Genomic DNA, 23580 nt, shown 5'->3' with positions numbered 1-23580 from the left:
TCGGAAATGAAATCCGAAATATAGATTAAAATTGTTGTGTTCCCGCCCGGCATCGAACCGGGCACCTTCTGCGTGTAAAGCAGACGTGATAACCGCTACACCACGGAAACGACGGTTCTTTTCATGTACCACCCGGAGACTCGTAATAGCAACAGTTTTTCTTCTGTGTTAGCAAGGGCATCGGCTACGAGCTCCCTCCGATTCGTGAAGTTCCTGCAGTAAAAGACGTCGATGAAAACAATCCAACCGCGACAGACAGGGAGAACGCTGGCTGAGCTGCAGCCCTACATGGTGAGACCATCAAAGGTGGCGTCATTCACATGCAGTGCGTTTTCGGAACGAATAGGCTCGTTGGTCTAGGGGTATGATTCCTGCTTCGGGTGCAGGAGGTCCCGGGTTCAAATCCCGGACGAGCCCTTGCGTTTTGTACAACGGTGTGGTAACAAATCGCATGGCGGCGGCTGTTTCGCGCATTTCCAGGCCTCCAAGTCAGCGCTAAAATCCGACAACCAGTTCTGAAACCGTTTCATGTTTCATTTGAGCCATGTGCACCCTGCTGATGGAACGTTTGAAGTTGATTTAAATGGTCACAGTAGAGATCGTAGCAAGTGTCTTGCTGAGTGCGACGAAAACGGGTTTCCGCCCGCAATCGAGCCGGGGACCTTCTGCGTGTTCGGCACGGCGCCTGGGCTCGGCGGCAGCTGCTGCTCTTTCCTTCCTTACGAGATACCGTCGATTCGCGCAGTCGTTATTGCAAAAGATGTCACCAAAGGCAATCGCTTCGTTAGCGGCACTTTGCCTGGGGTCGGCGGCAGCTCTACATGGAGGCACCAGCAGCCCAGCCAGGCCGCCGCCGCCACCGGTGCGCCACAGCGCAAGGAGCCGGCGGCCGCCCTGCAATGCCCCTGTCGTTGCATATTCCACCCGCCCCATATCCTCTCCATGTCTGACTCACTACCCCAAATGACACTGCAGTCGACGTGCTTATTACTATCGCTTTTGGAAGAACCAAGGCGCAGTATTCTAGTGTCGAACCGGTACTGCAAATTGGGATTAAGCAAAAATTTATTGTGTGGTCGAGCGACAGCCTCGGCTCGCTCTTCCTACATGATCGCTTCTTGTGCGGAATAATTCCTAGCTCGCCGATGGCTTCGGAGTTGGTCTTCTCCAAGTTTTGCTTTCGCACTGCATTCCACAATCTTTTCGTTATGAGTTGTGTGCTTCGGTTTCCCGACTTTCTTGTGTTTAGTGCGTTTGGCTTCTCTTAACCCTTAGCCACCGCTTGTCGAAATTTCCACACTATCATCTGTCGATCTGCAGAGCTCGATGAAGGCATCGCGGCCGTTCCTGAGCTCGTGGAACGGTCGAATCTGTAGTTGTTTCCAGATCTCTCCCACACAACGGACTCCCAGAAGCTTGGATTACAGAAGTACGCCACTACTCCCAGCCGGAGATTCACGATTGAAAGCAGAATGACATGAGCTACACGCAGCTCCGATTTTTTTTTTTTTTGTGTCTGACCTACTTTGAAAGACATTGTAGTCGATTTTCTTACTACTATCGCTGTTGGAAACCAGGTGATAACCGCACAGTATTTTAGAGACGATCAGGTAATGAAAATTTAGAATAAGTAAAACAGTATCAAAAGAAGTTGTGTGGTGGAGCAGCACATGCAATTCACGCTTCCTAGATAATCGTTACTGCATAGAATAATTCTTTTGTCTGCGGCGTCTTCAGTATCCGTCTTCTGGAAATTTTGCTTGCAGTACATTTTGCAATCTTTTCGTTATGAGTTGGTGCTTGGTTTCCCGATGTTCTTTTGTTTAGTGCATTCGCCTCCTCTTAACCCTGAGAAAGCACATACCGAAACTGAGGCACTGCCGGCTGTTCATAAGCAGTGCTCGATGAGGTTATTTTGCTTTTTATTCGTTGCCTTTAATATTCTTCTCAACAGTGGTGAGTGCTGCCTGCAGAAAGCGTTTATCTTGCGAATTCGCGTAGAAGTTTGTGTTCCCTGTGAGGCCCACTACTTGGGATTAACTTGACAGCTCCAGCCAGGTGGCTCGTTGGTCTAGGGGTATGATTCCTGCTTTGGGTGCAGGAGGTCCCGGGTTCAAATCCCGGACGAGCCCTGCCATTTTGATCGTGCTGAAGCGTAGGTGGAACTCAGCCCCGGTTGCAGCTCCTCAATAAAGAGTAGATGCCTGTTATAGCACGTGGATATAACAAGAATGCGGCGCCAGTAAAGTACGTAGGTGGAATTCGGTAGAAAGGCAGACGGTAATCTTGCATGCAACGGAAAACAAGGTTGTCTTTGCGGGATATGTGCACCGTGAGTGGAGATTCAGCTTAATTGTGCGACAGTCTACCCTCATCTTACTAGCGACGGCAACAACCAAGGGGTGGCATGTAAGATTGATCGTGGCTAAGAGTTTCTGATTATTAGTTAGTATCACACTTTGACAGAGCTGTGACAAGGCGAGTAGGGTGAGCTCAGGAAAGCCAGTAGCAAGCGCACTTGAAGTAGCCCTGAAGAACCGGATTATAAATTTTGCCAGCCATAATGGAGCTAGGGGCGTTCTCAGTTACCAAATACCGGTGCAATAAGAGAGCTACAGTATTTGACAGTAAAATGACGCCCTATCCGTCTAGCATACAACATTGCTTGTCTCTGCATACGCGGACGTGAGGTCATCTCGGAAATGAAATCCGAAATATAGATTAAAATTGTTGTGTTCCCGCCCGGCATCGAACCGGGCACCTTCTGCGTGTAAAGCAGACGTGATAACCGCTACACCACGGAAACGACGGTTCTTTTCATGTACCACCCGGAGACTCGTAATAGCAACAGTTTTTCTTCTGTGTTAGCAAGGGCATCGGCTACGAGCTCCCTCCGATTCGTGAAGTTCCTGCAGTAAAAGACGTCGATGAAAACAATCCAACCGCGACAGACAGGGAGAACGCTGGCTGAGCTGCAGCCCTACATGGTGAGACCATCAAAGGTGGCGTCATTCACATGCAGTGCGTTTTCGGAACGAATAGGCTCGTTGGTCTAGGGGTATGATTCCTGCTTCGGGTGCAGGAGGTCCCGGGTTCAAATCCCGGACGAGCCCTTGCGTTTTGTACAACGGTGTGGTAACAAATCGCATGGCGGCGGCTGTTTCGCGCATTTCCAGGCCTCCAAGTCAGCGCTAAAATCCGACAACCAGTTCTGAAACCGTTTCATGTTTCATTTGAGCCATGTGCACCCTGCTGATGGAACGTTTGAAGTTGATTTAAATGGTCACAGTAGAGATCGTAGCAAGTGTCTTGCTGAGTGCGACGAAAACGGGTTTCCGCCCGCAATCGAGCCGGGGACCTTCTGCGTGTTCGGCACGGCGCCTGGGCTCGGCGGCAGCTGCTGCTCTTTCCTTCCTTACGAGATACCGTCGATTCGCGCAGTCGTTATTGCAAAAGATGTCACCAAAGGCAATCGCTTCGTTAGCGGCACTTTGCCTGGGGTCGGCGGCAGCTCTACATGGAGGCACCAGCAGCCCAGCCAGGCCGCCGCCGCCACCGGTGCGCCACAGCGCAAGGAGCCGGCGGCCGCCCTGCAATGCCCCTGTCGTTGCATATTCCACCCGCCCCATATCCTCTCCATGTCTGACTCACTACCCCAAATGACACTGCAGTCGACGTGCTTATTACTATCGCTTTTGGAAGAACCAAGGCGCAGTATTCTAGTGTCGAACCGGTACTGCAAATTGGGATTAAGCAAAAATTTATTGTGTGGTCGAGCGACAGCCTCGGCTCGCTCTTCCTACATGATCGCTTCTTGTGCGGAATAATTCCTAGCTCGCCGATGGCTTCGGAGTTGGTCTTCTCGAAGTTTTGCTTTCGCACTGCATTCCACAATCTTTTCGTTATGAGTTGTGTGCTTCGGTTTCCCGACTTTCTTGTGTTTAGTGCGTTTGGCTTCTCTTAACCCTTAGCCACCGCTTGTCGAAATTTCCACACTATCATCTGTCGATCTGCAGAGCTCGATGAAGGCATCGCGGCCGTTCCTGAGCTCGTGGAACGGTCGAATCTGTAGTTGTTTCCAGATCTCTCCCACACAACGGACTCCCAGAAGCTTGGATTACAGAAGTACGCCACTACTCCCAGCCGGAGATTCACGATTGAAAGCAGAATGACATGAGCTACACGCAGCTCCGATTTTTTTTTTTTTTTGTGTCTGACCTACTTTGAAAGACATTGTAGTCGATTTTCTTACTACTATCGCTGTTGGAAACCAGGTGATAACCGCACAGTATTTTAGAGACGATCAGGTAATGAAAATTTAGAATAAGTAAAACAGTATCAAAAGAAGTTGTGTGGTGGAGCAGCACATGCAATTCACGCTTCCTAGATAATCGTTACTGCATAGAATAATTCTTTTGTCTGCGGCGTCTTCAGTATCCGTCTTCTGGAAATTTTGCTTGCAGTACATTTTGCAATCTTTTCGTTATGAGTTGGTGCTTGGTTTCCCGATGTTCTTTTGTTTAGTGCATTCGCCTCCTCTTAACCCTGAGAAAGCACATACCGAAACTGAGGCACTGCCGGCTGTTCATAAGCAGTGCTCGATGAGGTTATTTTGCTTTTTATTCGTTGCCTTTAATATTCTTCTCAACAGTGGTGAGTGCTGCCTGCAGAAAGCGTTTATCTTGCGAATTCGCGTAAAAGTTTGTGTTCCCTGTGAGGCCCACTACTTGGGATTAACTTGACAGCTCCAGCCAGGTGGCTCGTTGGTCTAGGGGTATGATTCCTGCTTTGGGTGCAGGAGGTCCCGGGTTCAAATCCCGGACGAGCCCTGCCATTTTGATCGTGCTGAAGCGTAGGTGGAACTCAGCCCCGGTTGCAGCTCCTCAATAAAGAGTAGATGCCTGTTATAGCACGTGGATATAACAAGAATGCGGCGCCAGTAAAGTACGTAGGTGGAATTCGGTAGAAAGGCAGACGGTAATCTTGCATGCAACGGAAAACAAGGTTGTCTTTGCGGGATATGTGCACCGTGAGTGGAGATTCAGCTTAATTGTGCGACAGTCTACCCTCATCTTACTAGCGACGGCAACAACCAAGGGGTGGCATGTAAGATTGATCGTGGCTAAGAGTTTCTGATTATTAGTTAGTATCACACTTTGACAGAGCTGTGACAAGGCGAGTAGGGTGAGCTCAGGAAAGCCAGTAGCAAGCGCACTTGAAGTAGCCCTGAAGAACCGGATTATAAATTTTGCCAGCCATAATGGAGCTAGGGGCGTTCTCAGTTACCAAATGCCGGTGCAATAAGAGAGCTACAGTATTTGACAGTAAAATGACGCCCTATCCGTCTAGCATACAACATTGCTTGTCTCTGCATACGCGGACGTGAGGTCATCTCGGAAATGAAATCCGAAATATAGATTAAAATTGTTGTGTTCCCGCCCGGCATCGATCCGGGCACCTTCTGCGTGTAAAGCAGACGTGATAACCGCTACACCACGGAAACGACGGTTCTTTTCATGTACCACCCGGAGACTCGTAATAGCAACAGTTTTTCTTCTGTGTTAGCAAGGGCATCGGCTACGAGCTCCCTCCGATTCGTGAAGTTCCTGCAGTAAAAGACGTCGATGAAAACAATCCAACCGCGACAGACAGGGAGAACGCTGGCTGAGCTGCAGCCCTACATGGTGAGACCATCAAAGGTGGCGTCATTCACATGCAGTGCGTTTTCGGAACGAATAGGCTCGTTGGTCTAGGGGTATGATTCCTGCTTCGGGTGCAGGAGGTCCCGGGTTCAAATCCCGGACGAGCCCTTGCGTTTTGTACAACGGTGTGGTAACAAATCGCATGGCGGCGGCTGTTTCGCGCATTTCCAGGCCTCCAAGTCAGCGCTAAAATCCGACAACCAGTTCTGAAACCGTTTCATGTTTCATTTGAGCCATGTGCACCCTGCTGATGGAACGTTTGAAGTTGATTTAAATGGTCACAGTAGAGATCGTAGCAAGTGTCTTGCTGAGTGCGACGAAAACGGGTTTCCGCCCGCAATCGAGCCGGGGACCTTCTGCGTGTTCGGCACGGCGCCTGGGCTCGGCGGCAGCTGCTGCTCTTTCCTTCCTTACGAGATACCGTCGATTCGCGCAGTCGTTATTGCAAAAGATGTCACCAAAGGCAATCGCTTCGTTAGCGGCACTTTGCCTGGGGTCGGCGGCAGCTCTACATGGAGGCACCAGCAGCCCAGCCAGGCCGCCGCCGCCACCGGTGCGCCACAGCGCAAGGAGCCGGCGGCCGCCCTGCAATGCCCCTGTCGTTGCATATTCCACCCGCCCCATATCCTCTCCATGTCTGACTCACTACCCCAAATGACACTGCAGTCGACGTGCTTATTACTATCGCTTTTGGAAGAACCAAGGCGCAGTATTCTAGTGTCGAACCGGTACTGCAAATTGGGATTAAGCAAAAATTTATTGTGTGGTCGAGCGACAGCCTCGGCTCGCTCTTCCTACATGATCGCTTCTTGTGCGGAATAATTCCTAGCTCGCCGATGGCTTCGGAGTTGGTCTTCTCCAAGTTTTGCTTTCGCACTGCATTCCACAATCTTTTCGTTATGAGTTGTGTGCTTCGGTTTCCCGACTTTCTTGTGTTTAGTGCGTTTGGCTTCTCTTAACCCTTAGCCACCGCTTGTCGAAATTTCCACACTATCATCTGTCGATCTGCAGAGCTCGATGAAGGCATCGCGGCCGTTCCTGAGCTCGTGGAACGGTCGAATCTGTAGTTGTTTCCAGATCTCTCCCACACAACGGACTCCCAGAAGCTTGGATTACAGAAGTACGCCACTACTCCCAGCCGGAGATTCACGATTGAAAGCAGAATGACATGAGCTACACGCAGCTCCGATTTTTTTTTTTTTTTGTGTCTGACCTACTTTGAAAGACATTGTAGTCGATTTTCTTACTACTATCGCTGTTGGAAACCAGGTGATAACCGCACAGTATTTTAGAGACGATCAGGTAATGAAAATTTAGAATAAGTAAAACAGTATCAAAAGAAGTTGTGTGGTGGAGCAGCACATGCAATTCACGCTTCCTAGATAATCGTTACTGCATAGAATAATTCTTTTGTCTGCGGCGTCTTCAGTATCCGTCTTCTGGAAATTTTGCTTGCAGTACATTTTGCAATCTTTTCGTTATGAGTTGGTGCTTGGTTTCCCGATGTTCTTTTGTTTAGTGCATTCGCCTCCTCTTAACCCTGAGAAAGCACATACCGAAACTGAGGCACTGCCGGCTGTTCATAAGCAGTGCTCGATGAGGTTATTTTGCTTTTTATTCGTTGCCTTTAATATTCTTCTCAACAGTGGTGAGTGCTGCCTGCAGAAAGCGTTTATCTTGCGAATTCGCGTAAAAGTTTGTGTTCCCTGTGAGGCCCACTACTTGGGATTAACTTGACAGCTCCAGCCAGGTGGCTCGTTGGTCTAGGGGTATGATTCCTGCTTTGGGTGCAGGAGGTCCCGGGTTCAAATCCCGGACGAGCCCTGCCATTTTGATCGTGCTGAAGCGTAGGTGGAACTCAGCCCCGGTTGCAGCTCCTCAATGAAGAGTAGATGCCTGTTATAGCACGTGGATATAACAAGAATGCGGCGCCAGTAAAGTACGTAGGTGGAATTCGGTAGAAAGGCAGACGGTAATTTTGCATGCAACGGAAAACAAGGTTGTCTTTGCGGGATATGTGCACCGTGAGTGGAGATTCAGCTTAATTGTGCGACAGTCTACCCTCATCTTACTAGCGACGGCAACAACCAAGGGGTGGCATGTAAGATTGAGCGTGGCTAAGAGTTTCTCATTATTAGTTAGCATCACACTTTGACAGAGCTGTGACAAGGCGAGTAGGGTGAGCTCAGGAAAGCCAGTAGCAAGCGCACTTGAAGTAGCCCTGAAGAACCGGATTATAAATTTTGCCAGCCATAATGGAGCTAGGGGCGTTCTCAGTTACCAAACACCGGTGCAATAAGAGAGCTACAGTATTTGACAGTAAAATGACGCCCTATCCGTCTAGCATACAACATTGCTTGTCTCTGCATACGCGGACGTGAGGTCATCTCGGAAATGAAATCCGAAATATAGATTAAAATTGTTGTGTTCCCGCCCGGCGTCGAACCGGGCACCTTCTGCGTGTAAAGCAGATGTGATAACCGCTACACCACGGAAACGACGGTTCTTTTCATGTACCACCCGGAGACTCGTAATAGCAACAGTTTTTCTTCTGTGTTAGCAAGGGCATCGGCTACGAGCTCCCTCCGATTCGTGAAGTTCCTGCAGTAAAAGACGTCGATGAAAACAATCCAACCGCGACAGACAGGGAGAACGCTGGCTGAGCTGCAGCCCTACATGGTGAGACCATCAAAGGTGGCGTCATTCACATGCAGTGCGTTTTCGGAACGAATAGGCTCGTTGGTCTAGGGGTATGATTCCTGCTTCGGGTGCAGGGGGTCCGGGGTTCAAATCCCGGACGAGCCCTTGCGTTTTGTACAACGGTGTGGTAACAAATCGCATGGCGGCGGCTGTTTCGCGCATTTCCAGGCCTCCAAGTCAGCGCTAAAATCCGACAACCAGTTCTGAAACCGTTTCATGTTTCATTTCAGCCATGTGCACCCTGCTGATGGAACGTTTGAAGTTGATTTAAATGGTCACAGTAGAGATCGTAGCAAGTGTCTTGCTGAGTGCGACGAAAACGGGTTTCCGCCCGCAATCGAGCCGGGGACCTTCTGCGTGTTCGGCACGGCGCCTGGGCTCGGCGGCAGCTGCTGCTCTTTCCTTCCTTACGAGATACCGTCGATTCGCGCAGTCGTTATTGCAAAAGATGTCACCAAAGGCAATCGCTTCGTTAGCGGCACTTTGCCTGGGCTCGGCGGCAGCTCTACATGGAGGCACCAGCAGCCCAGCCAGGCCGCCGCCGGCACCGGTGCGCCACAGCGCAAGGAGCCGGCGGCCGCCCTGCAATGCCCCTGTCGTTGCATATTCCACCCGCCCCATATCCTCTCCATGTCTGACTCACTACCCCAAATGACACTGCAGTCGACGTGCCTATTACTATCGCTTTTGGAAGAACCAAGGCGCAGTATTCTAGTGTCGAACCGGTACTGCAAATTGGGATTAAGCAAAAATTTATTGTGTGGTCGAGCGACAGCCTCGGCTCGCTCTTCCTACATGATCGCTTCTTGTGCGGAATAATTCCTAGCTCGCCGATGGCTTCGGAGTTGGTCTTCTCGAAGTTTTGCTTTCGCACTGCATTCCACAATCTTTTCGTTATGAGTTGTGTGCTTCGGTTTCCCGACTTTCTTGTGTTTAGTGCGTTTGGCTTCTCTTAACCCTTAGCCACCGCTTGTCGAAATTTCCACACTATCATCTGTCGATCTGCAGAGCTCGATGAAGGCATCGCGGCCGTTCCTGAGCTCGTGGAACGGTCGAATCTGTAGTTGTTTCCAGATCTCTCCCACACAACGGACTCCCAGAAGCTTGGATTACAGAAGTACGCCACTACTCCCAGCCGGAGACTCACGATTGAAAGCAGAATGACATGAGCTACACGCAGCTCCGATTTTTTTTTTTTTTTGTGTCTGACCTACTTTGAAAGACATTGTAGTCGATTTTCTTACTACTATCGCTGTTGGAAACCAGGTGATAACCGCACAGTATTTTAGAGACGATCAGGTAATGAAAATTTAGAATAAGTAAAACAGTATCAAAAGAAGTTGTGTGGTGGAGCAGCACATGCAATTCACGCTTCCTAGATAATCGTTACTGCATAGAATAATTCTTTTGTCTGCGGCGTCTTCAGTATCCGTCTTCTGGAAATTTTGCTTGCAGTACATTTTGCAATCTTTTCGTTATGAGTTGGTGCTTGGTTTCCCGATGTTCTTTTGTTTAGTGCATTCGCCTCCTCTTAACCCTGAGAAAGCACATACCGAAACTGAGGCACTGCCGGCTGCTCATAAGCAGTGCTCGATGAGGTTATTTCGCTTTTTATTCGTTGCCTTTAATATTCTTCTCAACAGTGGTGAGTGCTGCCTGCAGAAAGCGTTTATCTTGCGAATTCGCGTAAAAGTTTGTGTTCCCTGTGAGGCCCACTACTTGGGATTAACTTGACAGCTCCAGCCAGGTGGCTCGTTGGTCTAGGGGTATGATTCCTGCTTTGGGTGCAGGAGGTCCCGGGTTCAAATCCCGGGCCAGCCCTGCCATTTTGATCGTGCTGAAGCGTAGGTGGAACTCAGCCCCGGTTGCAGCTCCTCAATGAAGAGTAGATGCCTGTTATAGCACGTGGATATAACAAGAATGCGGCGCCAGTAAAGTACGTAGGTGGAATTCGGTAGAAAGGCAGACGGTAATTTTGCATGCAACGGAAAACAAGGTTGTCTTTGCGGGATATGTGCACCGTGAGTGGAGATTCAGCTTAATTGTGCGACAGTCTACCCTCATCTTACTAGCGACGGCAACAACCAAGGGGTGGCATGTAAGATTGATCGTGGCTAAGAGTTTCTGATTATTAGTTAGTATCACACTTTGACAGAGCTGTGACAAGGCGAGTAGGGTGAGCTCAGGAAAGCCAGTAGCAAGCGCACTTGAAGTAGCCCTGAAGAACCGGATTATAAATTTTGCCAGCCATAATGGAGCTAGGGGCGTTCTCAGTTACCAAATACCGGTGCAATAAGAGAGCTACAGTATTTGACAGTAAAATGACGCCCTATCCGTCTAGCATACAACATTGCTTGTCTCTGCATACGCGGACGTGAGGTCATCTCGGAAATGAAATCCGAAATATAGATTAAAATTGTTGTGTTCCCGCCCGGCATCGAACCGGGCACCTTCTGCGTGTAAAGCAGACGTGATAACCGCTACACCACGGAAACGACGGTTCTTTTCATGTACCACCCGGAGACTCGTAATAGCAACAGTTTTTCTTCTGTGTTAGCAAGGGCATCGGCTACGAGCTCCCTCCGATTCGTGAAGTTCCTACAGTAAAAGACGTCGATGAAAACAATCCAACCGCGACAGACAGGGAGAACGCTGGCTGAGCTGCAGCCCTACATGGTGAGACCATCAAAGGTGGCGTCATTCACATGCAGTGCGTTTTCGGAACGAATAGGCTCGTTGGTCTAGGGGTATGATTCCTGCTTCGGGTGCAGGAGGTCCCGGGTTCAAATCCCGGACGAGCCCTTGCGTTTTGTACAACGGTGTGGTAACAAATCGCATGGCGGCGGCTGTTTCGCGCATTTCCAGGCCTCCAAGTCAGCGCTAAAATCCGACAACCAGTTCTGAAACCGTTTCATGTTTCATTTGAGCCATGTGCACCCTGCTGATGGAACGTTTGAAGTTGATTTAAATGGTCACAGTAGAGATCGTAGCAAGTGTCTTGCTGAGTGCGACGAAAACGGGTTTCCGCCCGCAATCGAGCCGGGGACCTTCTGCGTGTTCGGCACGGCGCCTGGGCTCGGCGGCAGCTGCTGCTCTTTCCTTCCTTACGAGATACCGTCGATTCGCGCAGTCGTTATTGCAAAAGATGTCACCAAAGGCAATCGCTTCGTTAGCGGCACTTTGCCTGGGCTCGGCGGCAGCTCTACATGGAGGCACCAGCAGCCCAGCCAGGCCGCCGCCGGCACCGGTGCGCCACAGCGCAAGGAGCCGGCGGCCGCCCTGCAATGCCCCTGTCGTTGCATATTCCACCCGCCCCATATCCTCTCCATGTCTGACTCACTACCCCAAATGACACTGCAGTCGACGTGCTTATTACTATCGCTTTTGGAAGAACCAAGGCGCAGTATTCTAGTGTCGAACCGGTACTGCAAATTGGGATTAAGCAAAAATTTATTGTGTGGTCGAGCGACAGCCTCGGCTCGCTCTTCCTACATGATCGCTTCTTGTGCGGAATAATTCCTAGCTCGCCGATGGCTTCGGAGTTGGTCTTCTCGAAGTTTTGCTTTCGCACTGCATTCCACAATCTTTTCGTTATGAGTTGTGTGCTTCGGTTTCCCGACTTTCTTGTGTTTAGTGCGTTTGGCTTCTCTTAACCCTTAGCCACCGCTTGTCGAAATTTCCACACTATCATCTGTCGATCTGCAGAGCTCGATGAAGGCATCGCGGCCGTTCCTGAGCTCGTGGAACGGTCGAATCTGTAGTTGTTTCCAGATCTCTCCCACACAACGGACTCCCAGAAGCTTGGATTACAGAAGTACGCCACTACTCCCAGCCGGAGATTCACGATTGAAAGCAGAATGACATGAGCTACACGCAGCTCAGATTTTTTTTTTTTTTGTGTCTGACCTACTTTGAAAGACATTGTAGTCGATTTTCTTACTACTATCGCTGTTGGAAACCAGGTGATAACCGCACAGTATTTTAGAGACGATCAGGTAATGAAAATTTAGAATAAGTAAAACAGTATCAAAATAAGTTGTGTGGTGGAGCAGCACATGCAATTCACGCTTCCTAGATAATCGTTACTGCATAGAATAATTCTTTTGTCTGCGGCGTCTTCAGTATCCGTCTTCTGGAAATTTTGCTTGCAGTACATTTTGCAATCTTTTCGTTATGAGTTGGTGCTTGGTTTCCCGATGTTCTTTTGTTTAGTGCATTCGCCTCCTCTTAACCCTGAGAAAGCACATACCGAAACTGAGGCACTGCCGGCTGTTCATAAGCAGTGCTCGATGAAGTTATTTCGCTTTTTATTCGTTGCCTTTAATATTCTTCTCAACAGTGGTGAGTGCTGCCTGCAGAAAGCGTTTATCTTGCGAATTCGCGTGAAAGTTTGTGTTCCCTGTGAGGCCCACTACTTGGGATTAACTTGACTGCTCCAGCCAGGTGGCTCGTTGGTCTAGGGGTATGATTCCTGCTTTGGGTGCAGGAGGTCCCGGGTTCAAATCCCGGACGAGCCCTGCCATTTTGATCGTACTGAAGCGTAGGTGGAACTCAGCCCCGGTTGCAGCTCCTCAATGAAGAGTACATGCCTGTTATAGCACGTGGATATAACAAGAATGCGGCGCCAGTAAAGTACGTAGGTGGAATTCGGTAGAAAGGCAGACGGTAATTTTGCATGCAACGGAAAACAAGGTTGTCTTTGCGGGATATGTGCACCGTGAGTGGAGATTCAGCTTAATTGTGCGACAGTCTACCCTCATCTTACTAGCGACGGCAACAACCAAGGGGTGGCATGTAAGATTGATCATGGCTAAGAGTTTCTGATTATTAGTTAGTATCACACTTTGACAGAGCTGTGACAAGGCGAGTAGGGTGAGCTCAGGAAAGCCAGTAGCAAGCGCACTTGAAGTAGCCCTGAAGAACCGGATTATAAATTTTGCCAGCCATAATGGAGCTAGGGGCGTTCTCAGTTACCAAATACCGGTGCAATAAGAGAGCTACAGTATTTGACAGTAAAATGACGCCCTATCCGTCTAGCATACAACATTGCTTGTCTCTGCATACGCGGACGTGAGGTCATCTCGGAAATGAAATCCGAAATATAGATTAAAATTGTTGTGTTCCCGCCCGGCGTCGAACCGGGCACCTTCTGCGTGTAAAGCAGATGTGATAACCGCTACACCACGGAAACGACGGTTCTTTTCATGTACCACCCGGAGACTCGTAATAGCAACAGTTTTTCTTCTGTGTTAGCAAGGGCATCGGCTACGAGCTCCCTCCGATTCGTGAAGTTCCTGCAGTAAAAGACGTCGATGAAAACAATCCAACCGCGACAGACAGGGAGAACGCTGGCTGAGCTGCAGCCCTACATGGTGAGACCATCAAAGGTGGCGTCATTCACATGCAGTGCGTTTTCGGAACGAATAGGCTCGTTGGTCTAGGGGTATGATTCCTGCTTCGGGTGCAGGAGGTCCCGGGTTCAAATCCCGGACGAGCCCTTGCGTTTTGTACAACGGTGTGGTAACAAATCGCATGGCGGCGGCTGTTTCGCGCATTTCCAGGCCTCCAAGTCAGCGCTAAAATCCGACAACCAGTTCTGAAACCGTTTCATGTTTCATTTGAGCCATGTGCACCCTGCTGATGGAACGTTTGAAGTTGATTTAAATGGTCACAGTAGAGATCGTAGCAAGTGTCTTGCTGAGTGCGACGAAAACGGGTTTCCGCCCGCAATCGAGCCGGGGACCTTCTGCGTGTTCGGCACGGCGCCTGGGCTCGGCGGCAGCTGCTGCTCTTTCCTTCCTTACGAGATACCGTCGATTCGCGCAGTCGTTATTGCAAAAGATGTCACCAAAGGCAATCGCTTCGTTAGCGGCACTTTGCCTGGGCTCGGCGGCAGCTCTACATGGAGGCACCAGCAGCCCAGCCAGGCCGCCGCCGGCACCGGTGCGCCACAGCGCAAGGAGCCGGCGGCCGCCCTGCAATGCCCCTGTCGTTGCATATTCCACCCGCCCCATATCCTCTCCATGTCTGACTCACTACCCCAAATGACACTGCAGTCGACGTGCTTATTACTATCGCTTTTGGAAGAACCAAGGCGCAGTATTCTAGTGTCGAACCGGTACTGCAAATTGGGATTAAGCAAAAATTTATTGTGTGGTCGAGCGACAGCCTCGGCTCGCTCTTCCTACATGATCGCTTCTTGTGCGGAATAATTCCTAGCTCGCCGATGGCTTCGGAGTTGGTCTTCTCGAAGTTTTGCTTTCGCACTGCATTCCACAATCTTTTCGTTATGAGTTGTGTGCTTCGGTTTCCCGACTTTCTTGTGTTTAGTGCGTTTGGCTTCTCTTAACCCTTAGCCACCGCTTGTCGAAATTTCCACACTATCATCTGTCGATCTGCAGAGCTCGATGAAGGCATCGCGGCCGTTCCTGAGCTCGTGGAACGGTCGAATCTGTAGTTGTTTCCAGATCTCTCCCACACAACGGACTCCCAGAAGCTTGGATTACAGAAGTACGCCACTACTCCCAGCCGGAGATTCACGATTGAAAGCAGAATGACATGAGCTACACGCAGCTCCGATTTTTTTTTTTTTTTGTGTCTGACCTACTTTGAAAGACATTGTAGTCGATTTTCTTACTACTATCGCTGTTGGAAACCAGGTGATAACCGCACAGTATTTTAGAGACGATCAGGTAATGAAAATTTAGAATAAGTAAAACAGTATCAAAATAAGTTGTGTGGTGGAGCAGCACATGCAATTCACGCTTCCTAGATAATCGTTACTGCATAGAATAATTCTTTTGTCTGCGGCGTCTTCAGTATCCGTCTTCTGGAAATTTTGCTTGCAGTACATTTTGCAATCTTTTCGTTATGAGTTGGTGCTTGGTTTCCCGATGTTCTTTTGTTTAGTGCATTCGCCTCCTCTTAACCCTGAGAAAGCACATACCGAAACTGAGGCACTGCCGGCTGTTCATAAGCAGTGCTCGATGAAGTTATTTCGCTTTTTATTCGTTGCCTTTAATATTCTTCTCAACAGTGGTGAGTGCTGCCTGCAGAAAGCGTTTATCTTGCGAATTCGCGTGAAAGTTTGTGTTCCCTGTGAGGCCCACTACTTGGGATTAACTTGACTGCTCCAGCCAGGTGGCTCGTTGGTCTAGGGGTATGATTCCTGCTTTGGGTGCAGGAGGTCCCGGGTTCAAATCCCGGACGAGCCCTGCCATTTTGATCGTACTGAAGCGTAGGTGGAACTCAGCCCCGGTTGCAGCTCCTCAATGAAGAGTACATGCCTGTTATAGCACGTGGATATAACAAGAATGCGGCGCCAGTAAAGTACGTAGGTGGAATTCGGTAGAAAGGCAGACGGTAATTTTGCATGCAACGGAAAACAAGGTTGTCTTTGCGGGATATGTGCACCGTGAGTGGAGATTCAGCTTAATTGTGCGACAGTCTACCCTCATCTTACTAGCGACGGCAACAACCAAGGGGTGGCATGTAAGATTGATCATGGCTAAGAGTTTCTGATTATTAGTTAGTATCACACTTTGACAGAGCTGTGACAAGGCGAGTAGGGTGAGCTCAGGAAAGCCAGTAGCAAGCGCACTTGAAGTAGCCCTGAAGAACCGGATTATAAATTTTGCCAGCCATAATGGAGCTAGGGGCGTTCTCAGTTACCAAATACCGGTGCAATAAGAGAGCTACAGTATTTGACAGTAAAATGACGCCCTATCCGTCTAGCATACAACATTGCTTGTCTCTGCATACGCGGACGTGAGGTCATCTCGGAAATGAAATCCGAAATATAGATTAAAATTGTTGTGTTCCCGCCCGGCGTCGAACCGGGCACCTTCTGCGTGTAAAGCAGATGTGATAACCGCTACACCACGGAAACGACGGTTCTTTTCATGTACCACCCGGAGACTCGTAATAGCAACAGTTTTTCTTCTGTGTTAGCAAGGGCATCGGCTACGAGCTCCCTCCGATTCGTGAAGTTCCTGCAGTAAAAGACGTCGATGAAAACAATCCAACCGCGACAGACAGGGAGAACGCTGGCTGAGCTGCAGCCCTACATGGTGAGACCATCAAAGGTGGCGTCATTCACATGCAGTGCGTTTTCGGAACGAATAGGCTCGTTGGTCTAGGGGTATGATTCCTGCTTCGGGTGCAGGAGGTCCCGGGTTCAAATCCCGGACGAGCCCTTGCGTTTTGTACAACGGTGTGGTAACAAATCGCATGGCGGCGGCTGTTTCGCGCATTTCCAGGCCTCCAAGTCAGCGCTAAAATCCGACAACCAGTTCTGAAACCGTTTCATGTTTCATTTGAGCCATGTGCACCCTGCTGATGGAACGTTTGAAGTTGATTTAAATGGTCACAGTAGAGATCGTAGCAAGTGTCTTGCTGAGTGCGACGAAAACGGGTTTCCGCCCGCAATCGAGCCGGGGACCTTCTGCGTGTTCGGCACGGCGCCTGGGCTCGGCGGCAGCTGCTGCTCTTTCCTTCCTTACGAGATACCGTCGATTCGCGCAGTCGTTATTGCAAAAGATGTCACCAAAGGCAATCGCTTCGTTAGCGGCACTTTGCCTGGGCTCGGCGGCAGCTCTACATGGAGGCACCAGCAGCCCAGCCAGGCCGCCGCCGCCACCGGTGCGCCACAGCGCAAGGAGCCGGCGGCCGCCCTGCAATGCCCCTGTCGTTGCATATTCCACCCGCCCCATATCCTCTCCATGTCTGACTCACTACGCCAAATGACACTGCAGTCGACGTGCTTATTACTATCGCTTTTGGAAGAACCGAGGCGCAGTATTCTAGTGTCGAACCGGTACTGCAAATTGGGATTAAGCAAAAATTTATTGTGTGGTCGAGCGACAGCCTCGGCTCGCTCTTCCTACATGATCGCTTCTTGTGCGGAATAATTCCTAGCTCGCCGATGGCTTCGGAGTTGGTCTTCTCGAAGTTTTGCTTTCGCACTGCATTCCACAATCTTTTCGTTATGAGTTGTGTGCTTCGGTTTCCCGACTTTCTTGTGTTTAGTGCGTTTGGCTTCTCTTAACCCTTAGCCACCGCTTGTCGAAATTTCCACACTATCATCTGTCGATCTGCAGAGCTCGATGAAGGCATCGCGGCCGTTCCTGAGCTCGTGGAACGGTCGAATCTGTAGTTGTTTCCAGATCTCTCCCACACAACGGACTCCCAGAAGCTTGGATTACAGAAGTACGCCACTACTCCCAGCCGGAGATTCACGATTGAAAGCAGAATGACATGAGCTACACGCAGCTCCGATTTTTTTTTTTTTTTGTGTCTGACCTACTTTGAAAGACATTGTAGTCGATTTTCTTACTACTATCGCTGTTGGAAACCAGGTGATAACCGCACAGTATTTTAGAGACGATCAGGTAATGAAAATTTAGAATAAGTAAAACAGTATCAAAATAAGTTGTGTGGTGGAGCAGCACATGCAATTCACGCTTCCTAGATAATCGTTACTGCATAGAATAATTCTTTTGTCTGCGGCGTCTTCAGTATCCGTCTTCTGGAAATTTTGCTTGCAGTACATTTTGCAATCTTTTCGTTATGAGTTGGTGCTTGGTTTCCCGATGTTCTTTTGTTTAGTGCATTCGCCTCCTCTTAACCCTGAGAAAGCACATACCGAAACTGAGGCACTGCCGGCTGTTCATAAGCAGTGCTCGATGAAGTTATTTCGCTTTTTATTCGTTGCCTTTAATATTCTTCTCAACAGTGGTGAGTGCTGCCTGCAGAAAGCGTTTATCTTGCGAATTCGCGTGAAAGTTTGTGTTCCCTGTGAGGCCCACTACTTGGGATTAACTTGACTGCTCCAGCCAGGTGGCTCGTTGGTCTAGGGGTATGATTCCTGCTTTGGGTGCAGGAGGTCCCGGGTTCAAATCCCGGACGAGCCCTGCCATTTTGATCGTACTGAAGCGTAGGTGGAACTCAGCCCCGGTTGCAGCTCCTCAATGAAGAGTACATGCCTGTTATAGCACGTGGATATAACAAGAATGCGGCGCCAGTAAAGTACGTAGGTGGAATTCGGTAGAAAGGCAGACGGTAATTTTGCATGCAACGGAAAACAAGGTTGTCTTTGCGGGATATGTGCACCGTGAGTGGAGATTCAGCTTAATTGTGCGACAGTCTACCCTCATCTTACTAGCGACGGCAACAACCAAGGGGTGGCATGTAAGATTGATCATGGCTAAGAGTTTCTGATTATTAGTTAGTATCACACTTTGACAGAGCTGTGACAAGGCGAGTAGGGTGAGCTCAGGAAAGCCAGTAGCAAGCGCACTTGAAGTAGCCCTGAAGAACCGGATTATAAATTTTGCCAGCCATAATGGAGCTAGGGGCGTTCTCAGTTACCAAATACCGGTGCAATAAGAGAGCTACAGTATTTGACAGTAAAATGACGCCCTATCCGTCTAGCATACAACATTGCTTGTCTCTGCATACGCGGACGTGAGGTCATCTCGGAAATGAAATCCGAAATATAGATTAAAATTGTTGTGTTCCCGCCCGGCGTCGAACCGGGCACCTTCTGCGTGTAAAGCAGATGTGATAACCGCTACACCACGGAAACGACGGTTCTTTTCATGTACCACCCGGAGACTCGTAATAGCAACAGTTTTTCTTCTGTGTTAGCAAGGGCATCGGCTACGAGCTCCCTCCGATTCGTGAAGTTCCTGCAGTAAAAGACGTCGATGAAAACAATCCAACCGCGACAGACAGGGAGAACGCTGGCTGAGCTGCAGCCCTACATGGTGAGACCATCAAAGGTGGCGTCATTCACATGCAGTGCGTTTTCGGAACGAATAGGCTCGTTGGTCTAGGGGTATGATTCCTGCTTCGGGTGCAGGAGGTCCCGGGTTCAAATCCCGGACGAGCCCTTGCGTTTTGTACAACGGTGTGGTAACAAATCGCATGGCGGCGGCTGTTTCGCGCATTTCCAGGCCTCCAAGTCAGCGCTAAAATCCGACAACCAGTTCTGAAACCGTTTCATGTTTCATTTGAGCCATGTGCACCCTGCTGATGGAACGTTTGAAGTTGATTTAAATGGTCACAGTAGAGATCGTAGCAAGTGTCTTGCTGAGTGCGACGAAAACGGGTTTCCGCCCGCAATCGAGCCGGGGACCTTCTGCGTGTTCGGCACGGCGCCTGGGCTCGGCGGCAGCTGCTGCTCTTTCCTTCCTTACGAGATACCGTCGATTCGCGCAGTCGTTATTGCAAAAGATGTCACCAAAGGCAATCGCTTCGTTAGCGGCACTTTGCCTGGGCTCGGCGGCAGCTCTACATGGAGGCACCAGCAGCCCAGCCAGGCCGCCGCCGCCACCGGTGCGCCACAGCGCAAGGAGCCGGCGGCCGCCCTGCAATGCCCCTGTCGTTGCATATTCCACCCGCCCCATATCCTCTCCATGTCTGACTCACTACCCCAAATGACACTGCAGTCGACGTGCTTATTACTATCGCTTTTGGAAGAACCAAGGCGCAGTATTCTAGTGTCGAACCGGTACTGCAAATTGGGATTAAGCAAAAATTTATTGTGTGGTCGAGCGACAGCCTCGGCTCGCTCTTCCTACATGATCGCTTCTTGTGCGGAATAATTCCTAGCTCGCCGATGGCTTCGGAGTTGGTCTTCTCGAAGTTTTGCTTTCGCACTGCATTCCACAATCTTTTCGTTATGAGTTGTGTGCTTCGGTTTCCCGACTTTCTTGTGTTTAGTGCGTTTGGCTTCTCTTAACCCATAGCCACCGCTTGTCGAAATTTCCACACTATCATCTGTCGATCTGCAGAGCTCGATGAAGGCATCGCGGCCGTTCCTGAGCTCGTGGAACGGTCGAATCTGTAGTTGTTTCCAGATCTCTCCCACACAACGGACTCCCAGAAGCTTGGTTTACAGAAGTACGCCACTACTCCCAGCCGGAGATTCACGATTGAAAGCAGAATGACATGAGCTACACGCAGCTCCGATTTTTTTTTTTTTTTTGTGTCTGACCTACTTTGAAAGACATTGTAGTCGATTTTCTTACTACTATCGCTGTTGGAAACCAGGTGATAACCGCACAGTATTTTAGAGACGATCAGGTAATGAAAATTTAGAATAAGTAAAACAGTATCAAAAGAAGTTGTGTGGTGGAGCAGCACATGCAATTCACGCTTCCTAGATAATCGTTACTGCATAGAATAATTCTTTTGTCTGCGGCGTCTTCAGTATCCGTCTTCTGGAAATTTTGCTTGCAGTACATTTTGCAATCTTTTCATTATGAGTTGGTGCTTGGTTCCCCGATGTTCTTTTGTTTAGTGCATTCGCCTCCTCTTAACCCTGAGAAAGCACATACCGAAACTGAGGCACTGCCGGCTGTTCATAAGCAGTGCTCGATGAAGTTATTTCGCTTTTTATTCGTTGCCTTTAATATTCTTCTCAACAGTGGTGAGTGCTGCCTGCAGAAAGCGTTTATCTTGCGAATTCGCGTGAAAGTTTGTGTTCCCTGTGAGGCCCACTACTTGGGATTAACTTGACTGCTCCAGCCAGGTGGCTCGTTGGTCTAGGGGTATGATTCCTGCTTTGGGTGCAGGAGGTCCCGGGTTCAAATCCCGGACGAGCCCTGCCATTTTGATCGTACTGAAGCGTAGGTGGAACTCAGCCCCGGTTGCAGCTCCTCAATGAAGAGTACATGCCTGTTATAGCACGTGGATATAACAAGAATGCGGCGCCAGTAAAGTACGTAGGTGGAATTCGGTAGAAAGGCAGACGGTAATTTTGCATGCAACGGAAAACAAGGTTGTCTTTGCGGGATATGTGCACCGTGAGTGGAGATTCAGCTTAATTGTGCGACAGTCTACCCTCATCTTACTAGCGACGGCAACAACCAAGGGGTGGCATGTAAGATTGATCATGGCTAAGAGTTTCTGATTATTAGTTAGTATCACACTTTGACAGAGCTGTGACAAGGCGAGTAGGGTGAGCTCAGGAAAGCCAGTAGCAAGCGCACTTGAAGTAGCCCTGAAGAACCGGATTATAAATTTTGCCAGCCATAATGGAGCTAGGGGCGTTCTCAGTTACCAAATACCGGTGCAATAAGAGAGCTACAGTATTTGACAGTAAAATGACGCCCTATCCGTCTAGCATACAACATTGCTTGTCTCTGCATACGCGGACGTGAGGTCATCTCGGAAATGAAATCCGAAATATAGATTAAAATTGTTGTGTTCCCGCCCGGCGTCGAACCGGGCACCTTCTGCGTGTAAAGCAGATGTGATAACCGCTACACCACGGAAACGACGGTTCTTTTCATGTACCACCCGGAGACTCGTAATAGCAACAGTTTTTCTTCTGTGTTAGCAAGGGCATCGGCTACGAGCTCCCTCCGATTCGTGAAGTTCCTGCAGTAAAAGACGTCGATGAAAACAATCCAACCGCGACAGACAGGGAGAACGCTGGCTGAGCTGCAGCCCTACATGGTGAGACCATCAAAGGTGGCGTCATTCACATGCAGTGCGTTTTCGGAACGAATAGGCTCGTTGGTCTAGGGGTATGATTCCTGCTTCGGGTGCAGGAGGTCCCGGGTTCAAATCCCGGACGAGCCCTTGCGTTTTGTACAACGGTGTGGTAACAAATCGCATGGCGGCGGCTGTTTCGCGCATTTCCAGGCCTCCAAGTCAGCGCTAAAATCCGACAACCAGTTCTGAAACCGTTTCATGTTTCATTTGAGCCATGTGCACCCTGCTGATGGAACGTTTGAAGTTGATTTAAATGGTCACAGTAGAGATCGTAGCAAGTGTCTTGCTGAGTGCGACGAAAACGGGTTTCCGCCCGCAATCGAGCCGGGGACCTTCTGCGTGTTCGGCACGGCGCCTGGGCTCGGCGGCAGCTGCTGCTCTTTCCTTCCTTACGAGATACCGTCGATTCGCGCAGTCGTTATTGCAAAAGATGTCACCAAAGGCAATCGCTTCGTTAGCGGCACTTTGCCTGGGCTCGGCGGCAGCTCTACATGGAGGCACCAGCAGCCCAGCCAGGCCGCCGCCGCCACCGGTGCGCCACAGCGCAAGGAGCCGGCGGCCGCCCTGCAATGCCCCTGTCGTTGCATATTCCACCCGCCCCATATCCTCTCCATGTCTGACTCACTACCCCAAATGACACTGCAGTCGACGTGCTTATTACTATCGCTTTTGGAAGAACCAAGGCGCAGTATTCTAGTGTCGAACCGGTACTGCAAATTGGGATTAAGCAAAAATTTATTGTGTGGTCGAGCGACAGCCTCGGCTCGCTCTTCCTACATGATCGCTTCTTGTGCGGAATAATTCCTAGCTCGCCGATGGCTTCGGAGTTGGTCTTCTCGAAGTTTTGCTTTCGCACTGCATTCCACAATCTTTTCGTTATGAGTTGTGTGCTTCGGTTTCCCGACTTTCTTGTGTTTAGTGCGTTTGGCTTCTCTTAACCCATAGCCACCGCTTGTCGAAATTTCCACACTATCATCTGTCGATCTGCAGAGCTCGATGAAGGCATCGCGGCCGTTCCTGAGCTCGTGGAACGGTCGAATCTGTAGTTGTTTCCAGATCTCTCCCACACAACGGACTCCCAGAAGCTTGGATTACAGAAGTACGCCACTACTCCCAGCCGGAGATTCACGATTGAAAGCAGAATGACATGAGCTACACGCAGCTCCGATTTTTTTTTTTTTTTTGTGTCTGACCTACTTTGAAAGACATTGTAGTCGATTTTCTTACTACTATCGCTGTTGGAAACCAGGTGATAACCGCACAGTATTTTAGAGACGATCAGGTAATGAAAATTTAGAATAAGTAAAACAGTATCAAAAGAAGTTGTGTGGTGGAGCAGCACATGCAATTCACGCTTCCTAGATAATCGTTACTGCATAGAATAATTCTTTTGTCTGCGGCGTCTTCAGTATCCGTCTTCTGGAAATTTTGCTTGCAGTACATTTTGCAATCTTTTCGTTATGAGTTGGTGCTTGGTTCCCCGATGTTCTTTTGTTTAGTGCATTCGCCTCCTCTTAACCCTGAGAAAGCACATACCGAAACTGAGGCACTGCCGGCTGTTCATAAGCAGTGCTCGATGAAGTTATTTCGCTTTTTATTCGTTGCCTTTAATATTCTTCTCAACAGTGGTGAGTGCTGCCTGCAGAAAGCGTTTATCTTGCGAATTCGCGTGAAA

At 49.5% G+C, this 23580-nt stretch overlaps 25 non-coding genes across 25 annotated transcripts; 16 read left to right on the top strand and 9 right to left on the bottom strand.

Annotated features, from left to right (window-relative positions):
• Positions 1-37: 37 nt before the first annotated feature.
• Positions 38-110, bottom strand: Trnav-uac. The gene has a single exon. It is a non-coding gene; the product is annotated as a tRNA-Val (tRNA).
• Positions 111-345: 235 nt separating this feature from the next.
• Positions 346-417, top strand: Trnap-cgg. The gene has a single exon. It is a non-coding gene; the product is annotated as a tRNA-Pro (tRNA).
• A 1643-nt stretch (positions 418-2060) lies between these two features.
• Positions 2061-2132, top strand: Trnap-ugg. The gene has a single exon. It is a non-coding gene; the product is annotated as a tRNA-Pro (tRNA).
• A 601-nt stretch (positions 2133-2733) lies between these two features.
• Positions 2734-2806, bottom strand: Trnav-uac. The gene has a single exon. It is a non-coding gene; the product is annotated as a tRNA-Val (tRNA).
• A 235-nt stretch (positions 2807-3041) lies between these two features.
• On the top strand, positions 3042-3113 carry Trnap-cgg. The gene has a single exon. It is a non-coding gene; the product is annotated as a tRNA-Pro (tRNA).
• A 1644-nt stretch (positions 3114-4757) lies between these two features.
• Trnap-ugg lies at positions 4758-4829 on the top strand. Its single transcript has one exon. It is a non-coding gene; the product is annotated as a tRNA-Pro (tRNA).
• A 601-nt stretch (positions 4830-5430) lies between these two features.
• Trnav-uac lies at positions 5431-5503 on the bottom strand. The gene has a single exon. It is a non-coding gene; the product is annotated as a tRNA-Val (tRNA).
• A 235-nt stretch (positions 5504-5738) lies between these two features.
• Positions 5739-5810, top strand: Trnap-cgg. Its single transcript has one exon. It is a non-coding gene; the product is annotated as a tRNA-Pro (tRNA).
• Positions 5811-7454: 1644 nt separating this feature from the next.
• Trnap-ugg lies at positions 7455-7526 on the top strand. The gene has a single exon. It is a non-coding gene; the product is annotated as a tRNA-Pro (tRNA).
• A 601-nt stretch (positions 7527-8127) lies between these two features.
• Trnav-uac lies at positions 8128-8200 on the bottom strand. The gene has a single exon. It is a non-coding gene; the product is annotated as a tRNA-Val (tRNA).
• Positions 8201-8435: 235 nt separating this feature from the next.
• Positions 8436-8507, top strand: Trnap-cgg. The gene has a single exon. It is a non-coding gene; the product is annotated as a tRNA-Pro (tRNA).
• A 2317-nt stretch (positions 8508-10824) lies between these two features.
• On the bottom strand, positions 10825-10897 carry Trnav-uac. The gene has a single exon. It is a non-coding gene; the product is annotated as a tRNA-Val (tRNA).
• Positions 10898-11132: 235 nt separating this feature from the next.
• Trnap-cgg lies at positions 11133-11204 on the top strand. Its single transcript has one exon. It is a non-coding gene; the product is annotated as a tRNA-Pro (tRNA).
• A 1643-nt stretch (positions 11205-12847) lies between these two features.
• On the top strand, positions 12848-12919 carry Trnap-ugg. The gene has a single exon. It is a non-coding gene; the product is annotated as a tRNA-Pro (tRNA).
• Positions 12920-13520: 601 nt separating this feature from the next.
• On the bottom strand, positions 13521-13593 carry Trnav-uac. Its single transcript has one exon. It is a non-coding gene; the product is annotated as a tRNA-Val (tRNA).
• A 235-nt stretch (positions 13594-13828) lies between these two features.
• Positions 13829-13900, top strand: Trnap-cgg. Its single transcript has one exon. It is a non-coding gene; the product is annotated as a tRNA-Pro (tRNA).
• A 1644-nt stretch (positions 13901-15544) lies between these two features.
• Trnap-ugg lies at positions 15545-15616 on the top strand. Its single transcript has one exon. It is a non-coding gene; the product is annotated as a tRNA-Pro (tRNA).
• A 601-nt stretch (positions 15617-16217) lies between these two features.
• Positions 16218-16290, bottom strand: Trnav-uac. The gene has a single exon. It is a non-coding gene; the product is annotated as a tRNA-Val (tRNA).
• A 235-nt stretch (positions 16291-16525) lies between these two features.
• On the top strand, positions 16526-16597 carry Trnap-cgg. Its single transcript has one exon. It is a non-coding gene; the product is annotated as a tRNA-Pro (tRNA).
• Positions 16598-18241: 1644 nt separating this feature from the next.
• On the top strand, positions 18242-18313 carry Trnap-ugg. The gene has a single exon. It is a non-coding gene; the product is annotated as a tRNA-Pro (tRNA).
• Positions 18314-18914: 601 nt separating this feature from the next.
• Trnav-uac lies at positions 18915-18987 on the bottom strand. Its single transcript has one exon. It is a non-coding gene; the product is annotated as a tRNA-Val (tRNA).
• Positions 18988-19222: 235 nt separating this feature from the next.
• On the top strand, positions 19223-19294 carry Trnap-cgg. The gene has a single exon. It is a non-coding gene; the product is annotated as a tRNA-Pro (tRNA).
• A 1645-nt stretch (positions 19295-20939) lies between these two features.
• On the top strand, positions 20940-21011 carry Trnap-ugg. Its single transcript has one exon. It is a non-coding gene; the product is annotated as a tRNA-Pro (tRNA).
• Positions 21012-21612: 601 nt separating this feature from the next.
• Trnav-uac lies at positions 21613-21685 on the bottom strand. Its single transcript has one exon. It is a non-coding gene; the product is annotated as a tRNA-Val (tRNA).
• A 235-nt stretch (positions 21686-21920) lies between these two features.
• Positions 21921-21992, top strand: Trnap-cgg. Its single transcript has one exon. It is a non-coding gene; the product is annotated as a tRNA-Pro (tRNA).
• The last annotated feature ends 1588 nt before the right edge of the window (positions 21993-23580 follow it).

The sequence above is a fragment of the Schistocerca americana genome, chromosome 2, assembly GCF_021461395.2.
Source record: "Schistocerca americana isolate TAMUIC-IGC-003095 chromosome 2, iqSchAmer2.1, whole genome shotgun sequence".
In the NCBI taxonomy this organism is placed as follows: domain Eukaryota; kingdom Metazoa; phylum Arthropoda; class Insecta; order Orthoptera; family Acrididae; genus Schistocerca; species Schistocerca americana.
Note: the sequence above shows the minus strand (reverse complement) of the source record. Positions and strands in the feature narration are given on the sequence as shown.